Raw genomic sequence first — 19591 nt, 5'->3', positions numbered from 1 at the left:
AATGGACACCATAGAAATACAAAGGATTATAAGAGACTACTACAAGCAACTATATGCCGATAAAATGGACAACCTAGAAGAAATAGGCATATTCTTAGAAAGGTACAATCTCCTAGGACTGAACCAGGAAGAAAAATAGAAACTATGACCAGACCAGTTGACAGTAATGAAATTGAATCAGTAATTTTAAAACAACCAGCAAACAAAAGTCCAGGACCAGATGGCTTCACAGGCGAACTGTATCAAACATTTAGAGAAGAGTTAACACTTATCCTTCTGAAATTATTCCAAAAAATTGCAGACGAAGGAATACACCTCAACTTATTCTATGAGGCCACCATCACCCTGATATGAAAACCAGATGAAGATACCACAAAAAAAGAAAATTACAGGCCAATATCCCTGGTGAACATAAATGTAAAAATCCTCAACAAAACACTAGCAAATAGAATCCAACAACACATTAAAAGGATCGTATACCATGACCAAGTGAGATTTATCGCAGGGATGCAAGGATTTTTCAATATCCAGAAATCAGTCAGTATGATACATCACATCAACAAGTTGAGGAATAAAAATCATATGATTGTCTCAAGAGATGCAGAAAAAGCTTTTGACAAAATTCAACATCCATTTATGAAAAAAACTCTCCAGAAAGTGGGCATAAAGGGAACATTATTTTAACAAAATAAAAGCCATATATGACAAGACTACAGCTAGCATCATACTCAATGGTGAAAAGCTGAAAGCATTTCCTCTAAGATCAGGAACAAGACAAGGAGCGCCCCTCTCACCACTCTTATTCAACATAGTTTTGAAAGTCCTAGCCATGGCAATCAAAGAAGAAAAAGAAATAAAGGGAATCCAAATTAGAAAAGAAGTAAAACTGTCACTGTTTGCAGATGACATCATACTAAACAGAGAAAATCCTAAGGATGCTACCAGAAAACTACTAAAGCTCATAAATGAATTTGCTAAAGTTCTAGGAAATATAATAAATACACAGAAATTTATTGCATTTCTATACACTAACAACAAAAGATCAGAAAGAGAAATTAAAGAAACAACCCCATTTACCACTGCATCAAAAGGAATAAAATAGGGCTTCCCCGGTGGCGCAGTGGTTAAGAGTCCGCCTGTCAGTGCACGGGACACGGGTTTGAGCCCTGTTCTGGGGAGATCCCACATGCCGCGGAGCAACAAAGCCCGTGTGCCACAACTACTGAGCCTGCACTCTACAGCCCTCGAGCCACAACTACTGAGCCTGCCTGCCACAACTACTGAAGCCCACACGCCTTGAGCCCATGCTCCACAACAAGAAAAGCCACCAAATAAGAAGCCTGCGCACTGCAATGAAGAGTAGCCCCCACTTGCCGCAACTAGAGAAAGCCCATGTGCAGCAACGAAGACCCAACGCAGCCAAAAATAAATGAATTTAAAAAAATTAAATACCTAGGAATAGACATACCTAAGGAGACAAAAGTCCTGTACTCGAAAACTATAAGACCCTGATGGAAGAAATCAAAGGTGACACAAACAGATGTAATGATACACCACGTTCTTATGTTAGAAGAATCAATATTGCCAAAATGACTATGCTACCCAAGGCAGTCTACAGATTCAATGCAATCGCTGTCAAATTACCGATGGCATTTTTCACAGAACTAGAATAAAAAAATCTTAAAAATTTTTTTTAAAGAAGATGTTATTGGTAGGAGTTTATTAATTAATTAATTTATTTTTTGCTGTGTTGGGTCTTCGTTTCTGTGCGAGGGCTTTCTCTAGTTGTGGCAAGCGGGGGCCACTCTTCATCGTGGTGTGCAGGCCTCTCACTACCGCGGCCTCTCCTGTTGTGGAGCACAGGCTACAGACACGCAGGCTCAGTAGTTGTGGCTCACGGGCCTAGTTGCTCTGTGGCATGTGGGATCCTCCAAGACCAGGGCTCGAACCCATGTCCCCCACATTAGCAGGGAGATTCTCAACCACTGCGCCACCAGAGAAGCCCCTTAAAATTCGTATGGAGACATCAAAGACCCCGAATAGCCAGAGCAATCTTGAGAAAAAGAAATGAGCTGCAAGAATCAAGCTCCCTCACTTCAGACTATACTACAAAGTAATCAAGACACAAAAAGAGAAATATAGATCAAGGGAACAGGATAGAAAACCAGGAAATAAACCCACGCACCTATGGTCAATCAACCTACAATAAAGGAGGCAAGACAACACATTGGAGAAAAGACAGTCTCTTCTATAAGTGGCGTGGGGAAAACTGGACAGCTACAGGTAAAAAAAAAATGAAATTAGAACATTCTTTAACACCATATACCAAAATAAACTCAAAATCGATTAAACACCTAAATCAAAGACCAGATACTATAAAATTCCTAGAGGAAACATAGGCAGAGGGGAGACCTTCAAGATGGCAGAGGAATAAGATGTGGAGATCACCTTCCTCCCCACAAATACATCAACAATACATCTACATATGGAACAACTCCTACAGAACACCTACTGAATGCTGGCAGAAGACATCAGACTTCCCAAAAAACAAGAAAATCCCCACATACCTGGGTAGGACAAAAGAAAAAAGAAAAAACAGAGACAAAAGAATAGGGATGGGACCTGCACCTTTGGGAGGGAGCTGTGAAGGAGGAAAAACTTCCATGCACTAGGAAACCACTTCACTGGTGGAGATGGGGGATGGGCAGGGTGGGGGGGAAGCCTCAGAGCCAAGGAGGAGAGTGCAGCAACAGGGGTGCAGAGTGCAAAGCAGAGATTCCTAACCCACGGGATAGGTGCTGACCAGCACTCACCAGCCTGAGAGGCTTGTCTGCTCACCTGCCGGGGTGGGTGGAGGCTGGGAGCTGAGGCTCGGGCTTTGGTCGGAGAGCAGGGAGAGGACTGGGGTTGGTGGCATCAACACAGCCAGCAGGGGGTTAGTGTGCCACGGCTAGCCGGGAGGGAGTCTGGGAAAAACTCTGGACCTGCCTAAGAGGCAAGAAACCATTGTTTCAGGGTGCGCGAAGAGAGGATTCCCTCTCTGTCTGCCCACAGAAGGCAGAGCACCACCTAAATGAACTCCAGAGACGGGCACAAGCCATGGCTATCAGCTCAGACACCAGAGTCGGGCATGAAATGCTAACGCTACTGCTGCAGCCCCCAAGAATCCTGTGTGCAAGCACAGGTCACTATCTACACGCTGCCTCCCCCAGGAGCCTACGCAGCCCACCACTGCCAAGGTTCCATTATTCAGGGAAACTTCCCCGGGAGAACTCATGGCACGTCTCAGGCTGCTGCAGTGTCATGCTGGCCTCTGCCACAGCAGGCTTGCCCCACATTCCAATTATAACTACCATAACCCCTCCCTCCCCCTGGCCTGAGTGAGCCAGAGCCCCCTAATCAGCCGCTGCTTTAACCCCATCCTGTCTGGGTGGGAACAGAAGCCTGAGGGCAACCTACACACAGAGGTGGGGTCAAAACCAAAGCTGAACCCCAGGAGCTATGTGAACAAAGAAGAGAAAGAGAAATTTCTCCATGCAGCCTCAGGAGCAGCGGATTAATCCCCACAATCAACTTGAGGTACCCTGCATCTGTGGAATACCTGAGCAGAAAACAAATCAACCAAAAATTGAGGCAGTGGACTTTGGGAGCAACTGTAGACTTGGGGTTTTCTGTCTGTGACTGATTTATTTCTGATTTTTATGTCTATCTTAGTACAGTTTTTAGCGCTTGTTATCATTCGTGGATTTGATATTGGTTTAGTTGCTCTCTTCTTTTTTTTTCTGTTACTTTATAAATATTTCATTTTAATTTATTTTATATTTTTAATTTTTTTCTGTCTTTTTCTCTACCTTTTCTTCTGAGGCGAGTGGTTGACAGGGTCTTGGTGCTCCAGCTTGGTGTCAGGCCTGAGACTCTGAGATGGGAGAGCTGAATTCAGTACACTGGACCACCAGAGACCTCCAGGCCCCACGTAATATCAATCAGCAAGATCTCTCCCAGAGATCTCAACCTCAACACTAAGACTAAGCTCCACCCAATGGCCAGCAACCTCCAGTGCTGGACGCCCCATACCAAACAACTACCAAGATAGGAACACAAACCCACCCATTAGCAGAGAGGTGGCCTAAAGTCATACTAAGTTCACAGACACCCCAAAACACACCACTGGACAAGGCCCTGCCCAACAGAAGGACAAGACCAGCCTCATCCACCAGAACACAAGCACCAACTCCCTCCACCAGGAACCCTACACAAGCCACTGAACCAACCTTACCCACTGGGGGCAGACACCAAAAACAATGGGAACTACAAACCTGCAGCCTGTGAAAAGGAAACCCCAAACACAGTAAGTAAAGCAAAATGAGAAGACAGAGAAACACACAGCAGATGAAGGAGCAAGGTAAAAACCCACCAGACCAAACAAATGAAGAGGAAATAGGCAGCCTACCTGAAAAAGAATTCAGAGTAATGACAATAAAGATGATCCAAAATCTTGGAAATACAATGGAGAAAAGAAACGTTTAACAAGGACCTAGAAGAACTAAAGAGCAAACAAACAATGATGAACAACACAATAAATCAAATTAAAAATTCTCTAGAAGGAATCAATAGCAGAATAACTGAGGCAGAAGAACGAATAAGTGACCTGGAATATAAAACAGTGGAGATAACTACTGCAGAGCAGAAAAAAAGAAGAAAGAATGAAAAGAATTGAGAACAGTCTCAGAGACCTCTGGGACAACATTAAACACACCAACATTTGAATAACAGGGGTCCCAGAAGAAGAAGAGAAAAAGAAAGGAACTGAGAAAATATCTGAAGAGATTATAGTTGAAAACTTCCCTAACATGGGAAAGGAAATAGTCAATCAAGTCCAGGAAGCTCAGAGAGTCCCATACAGGATAAATCCAAGGAGAAACATGTCAAGACACATATTAATCAAACTATCAAAATTTAAATAAAAAGAAAAAATATTAAAAGCAGTAAGGGAAAAGCAACAAATAACATACAAGAAAATCCCCATAAGGTTAACAGCTGATCTTTCAGCAGAAACTCTGCAAGCTGGAGGGAGTGGCAGGACATACTTAAAGTGATGAAAGGGAAAAACCTACAACCAAGATTACTCTACCCAGCAGGATCTCATTCAGATTCGATGGTGAAATTAAAACCTTTACAGACAAGCAAACCTTAAGAGAATTCAGCACTACCAAACCAGTTTTACAGCAAATGCTAAAGGAACTTCTCTAGGCAGGAAACACAAGGAAAGGAAAAGATGTACAAAAGCAAACCCAAAACAATTAAGAAAATAGTACTAGGAACATACATATCAATAATTACCTTAAATGTAAATGGATTAAATGCTCCAAACAAAAGACACAGACTGGCTGAATGGATACAAAAACAAGACCCATATATATGCTGTCTACAAGAGACCCAATGCAGACCTACAGACACACAGAGACTGAAAGTGAGGGAATGGAAAAAGATATTCCATGCAAATGGAAATAAAAAGAAAGCTGGAGTAGCGATTCTCTTATCAGACAAAATAGACTTTAAAATAAAGACTATTACAAGAGATAAAGAAGGACACTACATAATGATCAAGGGATCAATCCAAGAAGAAGATATAACGATTGTAAATATTTATGTACCCAACATAGGAGCACCTCAATACATAAGGCAAAACGCTAACAGCCATAAAAGGGAAAATTGACAGTAACAGCATCATAGTAGGGGACTTTAATACCCCACTTTCACCAATGGACAGATCATCCAAAATGAAAATAAATAAGGAAACACAAGCTTTAAATGACACATTAAACAAGATGGACTTGATATTTATAGGACATTCCATCCAAAAACAACAGAATACACTTACTTCTCAAGTGCTTATGGAACATTCTCCAAAACAGATTGTATCTTGGGTCACAATACAACCTTGGTAAATTTTTAAAAATTGAAATCATATCAGGTGTCTTTTCTGACCACAACGCTATGCGACTAGATATCAATTACAGGAAAAAAAAACTGTAAAAAATACAAACACCTGGAGGCTAAACAATATGCTACTAAGTAAGCAAGCGATCACTGAAGAAATCAAAAAATACCTAGAAACATATGACAATGAAAACACGACGACCCAAAACCTATGGGAAGCAGCAAAAGCAGTTCTAAGAGGAAAGTTTATAGGAATACAAACCTACCTCAAGAAACAAGAAACATCTCAAATAAACAACCTAACCTTACACCTAAAGCAATTAGAGAAAGAAGAACAAAAAAACCCCAAAGTTAGCAGAAGGAAAGAAATCATAAAGATCAGATCTGAAATAAATGAAAAAGAAATGCAGCAAACAACAGCAGAGATCAATAAAACTAAAAGCTGGTTCTTTGAGAAGATAAACAAAACTGATAAACCACTAGCCAGACTCATCAAGAAAAAATGGGAGAAGACTCAAATCAGCAGAATTAGAAATGAAAAAGGAGAAGTAACAACTGACACTGCAGAAATACAAAGGATCATGTAACATTACTACATCAACTATATGCCAATAAAATGGACAACCTGGAAGAAATGGACAAATTCTTAGAAAAGCACAACCTTCCGAGACGGAACCAGGAAGAAACAGAAAATATGAACAGACCAATCACAAGCACTGAAGTTGAAACTGTGATTAAAAATCTTCCAACAAACAAAAGGCCAGGACCAGATGGCTTCACAGGCGAATTCTATCACACATTCAGAGAAGAACTGACACCTATCCTTCTCAAACTCTTCCAAAATATAGCAGAGGGTAGAACACTCACAAACTCATTCTATGAGGCCACCATCACCCTGATATCAAAACCAGACAAAGATGTCACAAAAAAAGAAAACTACAGACCAGTATCACTGATGAACACAGATGAAAAAGTCCTCAACAAAATACTAGCAAACAGAATCCAGCAGCACATTAAAAGGATCATACACCATGATCAAGTGGGGAATTCCCAGGAATGCAAGGTTTCTTCAATATACACAAATCAATCAATGTGATATACCATATTAACAAACTGAAGGATAAAAACCACATGATAATCTCAATAGATACAGAAAAAGCTTTTGACAAAATTCAACACCCATTTATGATTAAAACTCTCCAGAAAGTAGACATAGAGGGAACTTACCTCAACATAATAAAGGCCATATATGACAAACTCACAGCCAACACCGTTCTCAATGGTGAAAAACTGAAACCATTTCCAGTAAGATCAGGAACAAGACAAGGTTGCCCACTATCCCCACTAGTATTCAATATAGTTTTGGAACTTTTAGTGACAGCAATCAGAGAAGAAAAAGAAATAAAAGGAGTCCAAATCGGAAAAGAGGAAATAATGCTGTCACTGTTTGCAGATGACATGATGCTACACATAGACAATCCTAAAGATGCTACCAGAAAACTACAATAGCTAATCAATGAATTTGGTAAAGTAGAAGGATACAAAATTAATGCACAGAAATCTCTTGCATTCTTATACACTAATGATTAAAAATATGAAAGAGAAATTAAGGAAACACTGCCATTTACCACTGCAACCAAAAGAATAAAATACCTAGGAATAAACCTACCTAAGGAACAAAAGACCTGTATGCAGCAAACTATAAGACACTGATGAAAGAAACGAAAGATGATACAAACAGATGGAGAAATATACCATGATCTTGGATTGGAAGAGTCAACATTGTGAAAATGACTCTACTACCCAAAGCAATCTACAGATTCAATGCAATCCCTATGAAACTATCAATGGCATTTTTCACAGAATTAGAACAAAAATTTTCTCAATTTGTATGGAAACACAAAAGACCCCGAATAGCCAAAGCAATCTTGAGAAAGAAAAACGGAGCTGGAGGAATCAGGCTCCCTGACTTCAGACTATACTAGAAAGCTACAGTAATCAAGACAGTATGGTACTGGCACAACACAGAAACATAGGTCAATGGAACAGGATAAAAAGGCCAGAGATAAACCCATGTACATATGGTCACCTTATCTCTAATAAAGGAGGCAAGAACATACAATGGAGAAAAGATAGCCTCTTTAATAAGTGGTGCTGGAAAACTGTACAGCTACATGTAGAAGAATGAAATTAGAACACTTTCTAACACCATACACAAAAATAAGCTCAAAATGCATTAAAGACCTAAATGTAAGGCCAGACACTATAAAACTCTTTGAGGAAAACATAGGCAGAACACTCTTTGATATAAATCACAGCAAGAATCTTTTTTGACCCACCTCCTAGAGAAATGGAAATAAAAACAAAAGTAAAAAAAAGGAACCTAATGAAACTTAAAAGCTTTTGCGCAGCAAAGGAAACCATAAGCAAGATGAAAAGACAACCCTCAGAATGTGAGAAAATATTTGCAAATGAAGCAACTGACAAGGATTAATCTCCAAAATATACACGCAGCTCATGCAGCTCAATATCAAAAAAACAAACAACCCAATCCAAAATGGGCAGAATATATAAATAGACATTCCTTCAAAGAACATATATAGATTGCCAACAAACACATGAAAGGATGGTCAACATCACTAATCATTAGAGAAATGCAACTCAAAACTACAGTGAGGTATCACCTCACACTGGTCAGAATTGCTATCATCAAAAAATCTATGAACAATAAATGCTGGAGAGGGTGTGGAGAACAGGGAACCCTCTTGCACTGTTGGTGGGAATGTAAAATGATACAGCCACTATGGAGAACAGTATGGAGGTTCCTTAAAAAACTAAAAATAGAACTACCATATGACCCAGCAATCCCACTACTGGGCATATATCCAGAGAAACCCATGGTTTGAAAGTATACATGCATTCCAATACTCATTGCTCTGCTGTTTACAACAGCCAGGACATGGAAGCAACTTAAGTGTCCATCCACACATGAACAGATAAAGAAGATGTGGCACATATATATAATAGAATATTACTCAGCCATTAAAAAGAATGAAATAATGCCATTTGCAGCAACATGGATGGACATGGAGATTATCATACTAAGTAAAGTCAGACAGAGAAGACAAATATCATATGGTATCGCTTTTACGCGGAATCTTAAATAAAATGATACAAGTGAACTTATTTACACAACAGAAACAGACTCATAGACTTAGAGAACGAACTTATGGTTACGGGGGTGAAGGGTGGGGAGGCTGGATAGATTGGGAGGTTGGGATTGACATACACACACTGCTTTATTTAAAACAGATAACAAGGACCTACTGTATAGCAACGGGGAACTCTGCTTAATATTCTGTAATAACCTAAATGGGAAAAGAACTTGAAAATAACATACACATGTATATGTCTAACTGAATCACTTTGCTGTACATCTGAAACTAACACAACATTGTTAATCAACTATATCCAATATAAAAATTTTTTTAAATGAAGGGCAAATTATACATTAAAGTCACATCAATCTAGCAGAAGAAGGAAAGAAAATATTAAATTGAGGAAGTAGAAAGAAAAAATGTGTTTAATTTCTTTATAGTACCTCTTTCACGTTTCACTGAATGAGTTGCTTAATAGTACTAAAGTACCAAATAGAATGATCAAAAGTCAGGGCAATTATGAGTTAAGGATTGCAGATGCCACAACCTATGTCTGCCACAGAGTTGGCTTTTCAGTCCATGGACACATGTTACCTCACTAAGAGTTTAAGACAAGAAAAAAAAAGTGTCCTACTTAATTGGGATAATCACATGATTGGGATCACCTTTGATAAATAAAAGTAGTTTAAGTTTGTTGGGTTAATAAATACAGCCATGTTTTCAGAACTGTCAATATTAAATGTAATGCAAACATACAACTTTTTCTACCTGGGTTTATCAGTCAAATAAGCTCATGCTATCTCCATGTTACAGAATTTGTCAACAAGAAAAATAACTTAAGATGATGGTTAGCTATTTGATGTCTAAACTAAGCATAACTGTTAAAAACGAGTAATTTAAATAAATGTAAATAGAAGTTTATACCAAATTAAACTACATAATGGGTATTCATGGCAAATTTAAATCCTTTCCAAATAATATAGCGAGACATTGATTGCTAAACATAAGTTTAAATTTATCTATTTTTGGCTTTTTAATTTTTACAGAGACAAAATATACTAGAGTCTATTAATAAATGTCTTTTGCCACACTGAAAAACTGTGCTATGAAAAACAAGTCTCTAAAAATTTTAAAGTTTATAATTATGTATTTATAAATTTGTTAACCTATTACTGATGTTAATATATGATAGACAGTTCATAACTGCCTGCTTCCTAATTTTCCCTGGAAAGTAAAGGTTACTGATAGTTAAATTTTATAATCAATATATAAAAATGATAAGGCTAAAGGAAAACAACTTTGTATATACAAAATATGAGAATAAAATGAGATATAGTTTTATATGAAGAGTATGCAAGAAATACAGGATGTGTTTTGTTAAGGAAAAAGACAGTAAAGTTGTCTAAATAAAATGACAGGTTGTTCCAGAATAAGAAAGGAAAAAGAATAAGACAAAACCTCAATGTATGTAGAAAGTTGCAGGTTTGAGGAAAAGAAATTTTATGTTATTATGACATAGCTGGCTAAATTGAATAAATTTATAAGGGTTTTTTAAATGAACTCAATAATGTACTAATACAAAAGCAGAGTTTAATTTCCTCTTGGTTAAAATCACAAAATTTCTTAGATTATCAGTCTGGTCTTAATAAAAGATTATAAAAGGTTTTTCTTTACCTTTGCTGTAAATTGCTTGGAAAACAAAGATTCTGTGTCTTAGAAAATAATTCCTGTGATCCATGTCATCTTCATCAGATATTTGATTATTTACGAAAAGTCTTCTCAATATTAAAAGAGCAAAGGTTTTTTAAATACAACTATGTAACTTTCTGTATTTACCTTTGGAATTCTTTAGTTGTCACTATGGTTGACTGGATAACTAAGTACAGCTTCCCAGTGACCTGTGATCCTGCTTGATCAAGTGTTTTAAAACTTGTGACATTTCGAGCAAAATTCCCCAAATCAAATTCTGAATGAAGTCTTTCTGACCTTGAACTAACTAACTTTGGGATTTTCCAGAGGGTCCCTGGGAGATCTCAAAAGAGATGCTCTTTTTCCTTATGAAAAGAGAAATGTTATTTATTTAGGCTTATTTGTTATGTTAATGTGGAGGGGAAACACTGCCAAATAAAAAGTAACATTTAATATTCTTAGAGCAAGTTTATATGTGATATATATCATTAAAATAAGTAATTCAGAAATTATATGAAATTCCTAAAAATCTTATATGTCCTGGAATCATGTTACCAGTAATTTGATTCATTCAGTTGCTTAAATCTTGGCTCCTGTGAATATCTGCTCTGGGGAATTTTTCAATCCTTGGCTATTATTTTCCTTATAGTCATCGTAGGAACCATTCTGGTGTGTTGTATCCTCTCAAAGGTTTTAAATGCCTTTTGGCAGCCACTCACACATCAAATGACAGCCATCAAGATTAGACAACTTGAGGAACTCAATGATTTGACCGTCCATGTCCCTGGTGAGGATGCAACTGTCAGTAACAGCAATCACATGGCCCTCCATCCTGACTACTCAACTAGCGGAAGCACTGAATATGTGATTTTTCAGCATAGCTACATCAACAGTGGTAACTGAGAGTAACACAATACTAGTTGGTTACACTCTCAGCTTGCTGAATGACCAAAAGGGGGAATTGTTAAAAATTAAATACAAAACAGTGATCACCAATTTGTGTTTAGCAGGACATCCACCCTCTTAAAAGTTCACCCTCCAACAAGCCTTTTATTCCTCTCCAGTGGATATCACCTAACTGGTAAAATTAAAAATTAAGTCAGGGCCAACTGACACAGCTACTGCCACTCCAGACTTGCTAAGGTTATCTGTTTCCTCCTAAGGTTCTACTCGGTGGTCCATCTCCTTCCTCCCAGGGTTGTCTCCTCTCATAAAATTACAAAATCCTCAAGGTATTAAATATGATCATTGGAGTCACATTATATTCTTTTATATTCTTCCAGAAGTGTGAAGACTGTCCATTTTTCCCCCCTTTCTTCCAGAAAATGAAATTCTCATGGACAAAATCTATTACAAATAGAAGCTGGATACAGGGAGAAGGGTTCATGGCCCACTAGTTTTATAGACAGCTTGACTCTGAATCCCAGGGTGGCTCAGCTGTAGTGCTCCACAGTAATTCATAACCCTTCTCTCTAGATGACTGTTGAAATTCTTGAAATTGTTTTAAATCTTTCTAATCCAGCATTATCCATTTATGTACTTTTGAGTCCCATGCTGATTATTACTGGGCCACGTTGGACCCCTGACTTCAATGTATCACAAATGATCTACTCTTACTGTCTCCAGTCTCTATGTCTGCAATTTTACAAAGTTATCTTTTAACTGCAGAATGCTGTAAATATTTTCTAGTGATCTAGTTATTTCTATTCCTATTTATAACTGCTGAGATTCATTTAAATGTAGACACCATTCTTCCAGCTCATTATGCCCTCTAGTCTCTTCATCTTTCCCCCCTCAACACACATACAGACAGATACACACACACAATTTCCTCCAATCTATTAACTGCTTTCTAATTTAATTCTTCTTTCCTATCTATCATCTATCATGTGATCCATCATTGCCATCACTCTCTTTCCCCTTGTTCTTCCATCATCCATAACTTGTACAATTCCAACCTTGGACAACTTGACATTTCCCCTCTCTATACTTGGACCACTGATGGTTGCTGGAGAAGCACACTCAATTCTTTATGTTGATTATGCCATAATCCCTGTCCTCAAATTCACCTGGGCTCTCCTCTGTTCCCCAATTACAGCTTCCTTTCACTTACAGCAAATTACCTCCCCTGTTTTACAAAAATAACGGAAACCACCAGGCAGAAAAATTCCCCAACCCCTTAAGATCTTCACCACTGACCTACAAATTCTGTGTAGACATCCACTATTATCTACATCCCCAACTCCACCCCAGTCATTTATTAAATAAACTTTCAGCTTGGTCTGCTTAGAGAAATTACTCCATCAAACATCCTTCCTCTTTCTCTTTCCTAAATCTTTGAGTTTTCCATTTTTATGCATTTGAACACTTTTCCCATCCTCCATCCATGGGCTAGAATAAGGAATCTAACTTCTTTATGCTCCTGTATATACCTGTTCATTTCTATTTTAATATTTATTACATGAAATTGAATTTATCTCTTACTAGATAGTCAGTAAACTTGGAACATGTGATTACTTTCCTGTTCCTCCTATAGATTGTGAGCACTGAGAAAGACCATGCCTCAAACTCTGCATTCCCATGTTCCTAATGCCTAGGACATAATACTCTTACAAGAATGTTTACTGATGAAATATTGAATATATTAATTCACATATGAATTTAACTCTTCAAGAAATGCCTACCTGCTTCAAAATACCTCCCCTGACCCCTTCTATAGGATGAATTTTACAGACCGACCTGTTGTTAAGAGGGAAAAAAAACATTCAAATTTTAGGGGTCCTTGTTTATGTGTTTACTTAGTGCACTCAGTACATGAGGGTGTGTTTTCCTTAAAAATTTGAAAAATAGACAAATATGGTTTTCAACATCAATATAAAATTGGTCAGGCCAGTAACCTCAAAGAGAGACAACCAGCTTGCAAAATTTGACTTTAACATGATTCAATATATTAATGTATTTAAAGAGAGTCAATCCAAATGGGATTTAGTTAGACATGAAAGTATAAAATGAGAATGAGAGACAGTGAGAGAAAGATACTGAAGAATTCATCGGTAGTACACATTCAAGCACCACGGAGGGGAAAGAATTACCCACGGAAATTAAGGATTCTATCCCATTGACAAGGTTTTTACAATTTTAAGTTGTATGTATCTGGGTTTAATTAGCTTGAGCCATTAAACATCAGATATATATGAAGTTCCTTTGTTTGGTTTCAATCAATCTAGCCAATAATTTGGCTTCCCTTGGCATGTTTGAGCACTTCAATTTCTGTGATGATATTTAAAGCTAATATGTTAGAATTCTGATTTTATACATCAGTATTATAACCCCTGGGAACATGAATGTATACTGCAAATTATGGACCTTCTCCCAGTATGCTTAAAAACTTAGATTTCTTAACCTACAACTGGCCTCTTAATGGTACCAAGGAGATGCAGCCTCTTATAATATTGCCTGGCTTCTTTCACCAGGTGACATGGACCTCTCTGAGTCACCTTGTGCGTCTTCTCATTTTGTAAGCCCTAAAAATTCTTCTCTCAGTGACAACTCACCTGCAGCTTCATCTCCTTTTTGCTTTGCTGAGTGTCAGTATTTAACTCTTCCATGCCCATCTGTTTGTGTTGCTCAAGTTCATCAATTTTTAAGATTGTTCTTTTAAGTTGCAGAAATCAGGATCATAGCTTTGAAGGTCTAGAAATATAAAAAAATAGGTGAATAAAATTTAGTAAAACGTAGTTTATGCCAATCATTTGATAACCATAATACTAGGACATTAAACAAAGAAAAGCCAGGAATGTGACAGTTGAATTAAAATTGCCTCTTACTAGATATACTACTTTCATAATAGTACCTTAAAAGTAAATCACCTTTTTCTTAAATATGTTGCATTCAGGCTTCATATATGTTAATGGTCATATATATTCATTTATCTTGGGTACACATTTTCAGCTTTAACAGACACTGGAAAACACTTTTCTAAAGTGGTTGAACCAATTTACAATCCCATCAACTATGGTCAAGAATTACAATTTCTTCACACGTTTTCTAACATTCTGTATTGTCATTTTTTCCCACACCATGGTAAGTATATAGTGGTATCTCACTGTGCTTTTTTTTTTTTTTTTGTAGTACGCGTGCCTCTCACTGTTGTGGCCTCTCCCGTTGTGGAGCACAGGCTCCAGACGCGCAGGCTCAGCGGCCATGGCTCACGGGCCCAGCCACTCCGCGGCATGTGGGATCTTCCCAGACCGGGGCACGAACCCGTGTCCCCTGAATTGGCAGGCGGACTCTCAACCACCAGGGAAGCCCCTACCAGAAACTTTTGACTGATACACATTCCTGGTGCTCTTTGGTATCTGGTGTCCATTTAAATCTGGGTCTCTAAAAGTCAAGGATTATTTCTTATAGGATCTGAGAACTACTTATAGAGGCCTGTGGTAAATAAATAAATGCCACACCACCTTCTTGTGTTGGGTATTTTCTGTGACATACTTTACAATCATTATTTCAGTTAATATTCATAAAATAGAAACTTGATGTAGCATTATCCCCATTTCACTGGTGAAGAAACTGAGTTTCAGTGAAGTAGTTATCCTCAAAAAGCTGTCTGATGTTAGAATTTTCCAGTACATAAAATCTGATTGACTTCTCTCCAATTATATCTGTAATTTAGGCTAAGGACCCAGTCATCTTCAAGCCCTTACCTAAAAAAAGGTAATGGAGGATGCATCCCTATTTTATACCAAATTATTTTCTTCCTGAAACTTCCATGTATAGATTTTAATAATCTATAAAATAATATATTTGATTTAAATGCTTTAAAAGGATTTAAGAGAAATGATTAAAATGCTTTAAAAACTACATGTGCTCTAAAATAGATTCAGGCAATTTGACAGGATGAAACTGTCAGAAACTAATTATTATTAATTTTTATTTGTATTCTGTCTGAATAACAAACATCAGGTTTATTCATGCAAACAACTGAATCATCCATTGTAATAAATTTACTTAGGAGAAAATAAAAGTGGGTGAGATCGCTATTTTACAAAGAGTGGATTATATTAACATAATGGTCTATTATTCTCTATTGAGAATTGGCAGCTATAGTTCCACATAGCTTCAATATTGCCAATAACCTGGTGTGTGACAGTATAAATCATTTTAACTCTATCTGCCTCAGCTTATCAACTAAAAAATTAAGAGGTCTGGTCAAGATTACCTCTAAGGTCACTTAGAGTTTAAAAAATTATCTAGAGCTTTATGTATTTATATTTGCATAAATCAGTGTGATACACAAACAGCAACGCCCTGTGTATGTGTATTCAATTTTACCCCCAATAAAGAATTCCACAAGTAATGCAATATAAGTACAAGATTTAATTCCTCATTGTCTGTAGGAATGCTGCATAAATAAGGAGCTCAACTACAGCATGGGAAGACACATTAAGTCTTCAAAAAGTAGGTATTAGCTAATGTTTTTGGAGTAGCAGAAATGTAGTTTTACATCATAGAACATAGATAAGACTTGGTCTAGAGATCTTATGACCTAAATGCTTAATACAAAACACTCTTAATCCAGCCAGGCAATTTCAGGTGTCTTATAATCAAAACTAAGAAACATTAGATATTTTAATAGCCTTATGAATTTAATAGCCTTAGGAATGTCTATAATTACCCATGTTAGCAGCCAAGAGGCCTCTCAGCCAGAGGCACTCAGCCTTTAATAGGCAACAAGCCACTTTGAATAGGGCTGAAAACACTTTTAAACCTTTTGGGGTTATTAGGGATAATTAAAAGTGGTTGAAAGTATATAATATCATTTATCAAAGCACTAAAAGCTGTGCCATAAGAAATATATCACAACAGTAGCAAATGCAATTCATATAACTTCATCATTGGATAAGACATAATCAAATAAAATAATCTAAGAAACCTAAGTAAATATGTAATTGTATTTTAATACATATATAACTTAGGTTATATTAGATAAAACCTAAATAAAACATAGGTAAAGTATAAACATGTGGTCATATATATTTAAGCAATATATATGTATGTACAAATATATAAATTATATATTTATATGTAAATTATACAATATGAATATATATGTCTAAATATATATTAGATTTTATATGTGTATAATATGTAAAATTATATATATACATATAAATAATACCTAATGCTAATTGCCCAAAGTTACAAAGCTAGTTGACCTCCAGGAACACTGTCTTAACCAGCAATGTCTCATAATATTGTCACCGTCATGCCATATATACATATATATACACACACACACACACACACACACAGACAGATAGTCATTTTACCTGCGTAACTTCCAGCTGAACAGCTAAAAAAAGCGTCTACAGATTTTACCCCCAGTCATGGCAGCATATTCTGGAAAGTAGAGCCACTATTTCACTTTGACCTAGATTGACAAGGAAAGCCTGCCTTGCAATGAGTCACTGTCATTATTTGTGGTGACTTTAGTGCTTCTCATTGTTTTACTCAGGGGAAAATTATTATTTACAAAATAATTTTTTAAAAAAACTTGAATACTACAGGATTAAGTTGCCTGACATAACCTATAGTTTCAAGGTAACCACCAGTGTGGCTTCAATATATTAAGCATTAACTTACAGTTGGTTCCAATTTGCAAAAAGTTAAAAATAAAAAGGATTCTAAGGTTATCTGCAACCACATTTTTTAAAAGATTTTCATGATTTTCCTATCATAATTTATTCCAGACTTAGAGTCCTCTTTTTTTTTATAAATCTATTTATTTTTATTTATTTATTTATTTTTGGCTGTGTTGGGTCTTCGTTGCTGTGTACGGGCTTTCTCTCGTTGCGGCAAGCATGGGCTTCTCATTGTGGTGGTTTCTCTTATTGCAGAGCACGGGCTCTAAGCGTGCGGGCTTCAGTAGTTGTGGCACACGTGCTCAATAGTGTGGCTCACGAGCTCTAGAGCACAGGCTCAGTAGTTGTGGCACACGGGCTTGGTTGCTCCGTGGCATGTGGGATCTTCCTGGACCAGGGCTCAAACCCGTGTCCCCTGCATTGGTAGGCAGATTATTAACCACTGCACCACCAGGGAAGTCCCTGCCACCACATTCAACATATACATTTACATTAAAGGGAATTACTAAATAATAATTACTAAATAACTTAAAACTGATATGAAAAACAGTTGCATGGTGATGAACAGCTCCGGCATTAGTCAACCAAAACAGGGTTGATGTACCTTTTCCTTTCATTGTATCATCAACAAAATATTTATTTGGTCTTCTTCCTCATGGCTTTCTAGAGCTATAAAAACTTCAGAAAGCGAAACATACAACTGAATGGGACTAAATTCCTTATAAAGTACTTGAGTATTTAGATAGCTGTCTCAGCTCTCAGCTCACAAAAAAAGTACACCCCATTATAATTTGATTTACAGTTTAAAACTCAAATTTTACATACCTAACCAAATGATAAGGTTGATCAATGGTTAATTCTTTGAGTGCCAGCATCTTTCTAAACCCTCACAGGTTTAAGTAGCAATTTTCCTTTCACTACATCTCCAAAGTCAGTATTTCTACATATCCAGTGCCCTATATCACACACTAAGCCTGCTCTTAATCAGAAATTAGCAGGCCAATTGTGTATGAGTAGAAATTACCTAAATAGGGCCTTTTAAGGGGCAGAGGAAATGGCCCGCTCCTCGCAACCAAACTTTTAGAGATACTTTTTTCACTGTTGCCCCACAGCCCTGAATTTCACCAAGAGTTTCATGTTTTCATATGCAAATATTTAGAAGGATTAAATAAACTGTTCCCACCTTAAAGTCAAAGTGTTTGATTTCATCACTAGAGCTGAGACCTACAGCTCTGAGGAATGGAAAGAGAGCCAAGGGACAGAGATAGAACAATGGGGTGCGGGTTTTGGCATGCTGGTGGAAGTCATGGGAAAATGAGAGTGAGAGAGTGTCAAAAAGAAACTGTGTACTACAAAGTCACCCTGGAGACATCCTTGTAAGCAAACAACTTTTCATTTATATATTTCTAAGACATTTTCAGGAGGAGATCCAGACACACTTATCAACAAATTAAACAGAATGGACTTTGTCTAATACAGTAAATATGCTAGAGATACTTAGTGTTCCTACAACATCTATAGTACTCCGTGCATTGCTTATTATCTGGGCAATAAGTCTTTTGAATTATTAGAAATAATCACCCAAAAAGCTTATTTAGAACTCTTTCTGTTGGGAGTTTTGTTATTTACATTCAGTGGCCTTAGTGAGATAACATTTTCTAATATGTATCTGATCCCAGGGAAATAGCTCTTCTGTAAGAAAGGAACCAAGCATGTAGGGAAGCATGTGTGAGTTAGAGATAATCTTCCAGAAAACACTCATCTCAGAAGATAATATTTTCACTTGCCTGAAGCCAGGATATTTTGTAACCTTCTGAAAACAAATGAAACACACTATACTTAGAGCAGGCAGAGTAAAAGGGCCTTATGCATTAGAAACCTAATAGTAACTGCTGTGTGTGTGTGTGAATGTGTATTTTAAAAGCAAATAGAGGGACTTCCCTGGTGGAACGTGGCGCAGCAGTTAAGACTCCACGCTCCCAATGCAGGGGGCCCGGGTTCGATTCCTGGCCAGGGAACTAGATTCCACATGCATGCCGTAACTAAGATTTCGCATGCCACACCTAAGGAGTCCGACTGCCACAAATAAGGAGGTAGTGAGCCGCAACTGAGAAGCCTGCCTGCCGCAACTAAGACACGGCACAACCAAATAAAATAAAT

The 19591-nt window shown here is 37.4% G+C and overlaps 1 long non-coding RNA gene across 1 annotated transcript in view; it reads right to left on the bottom strand.

The window, feature by feature from the left end:
• Positions 1-19591, bottom strand: part of LOC116747763 — a 145200-nt gene that overhangs the window by 61421 nt on the left and 64188 nt on the right. Inside the window, exon 2 of the long non-coding RNA XR_004348109.1 lies at positions 14342-14480. This is a non-coding gene — a long non-coding RNA (uncharacterized LOC116747763). The remainder of the gene's footprint in view (positions 1-14341; positions 14481-19591) is intronic.

The sequence above is a fragment of the Phocoena sinus genome, chromosome X (genome assembly GCF_008692025.1).
Source record: "Phocoena sinus isolate mPhoSin1 chromosome X, mPhoSin1.pri, whole genome shotgun sequence".
In the NCBI taxonomy this organism is placed as follows: Eukaryota; Metazoa; Chordata; class Mammalia; order Artiodactyla; family Phocoenidae; genus Phocoena; species Phocoena sinus.
This window is presented reverse-complemented; position numbering and strand designations above follow the sequence as displayed.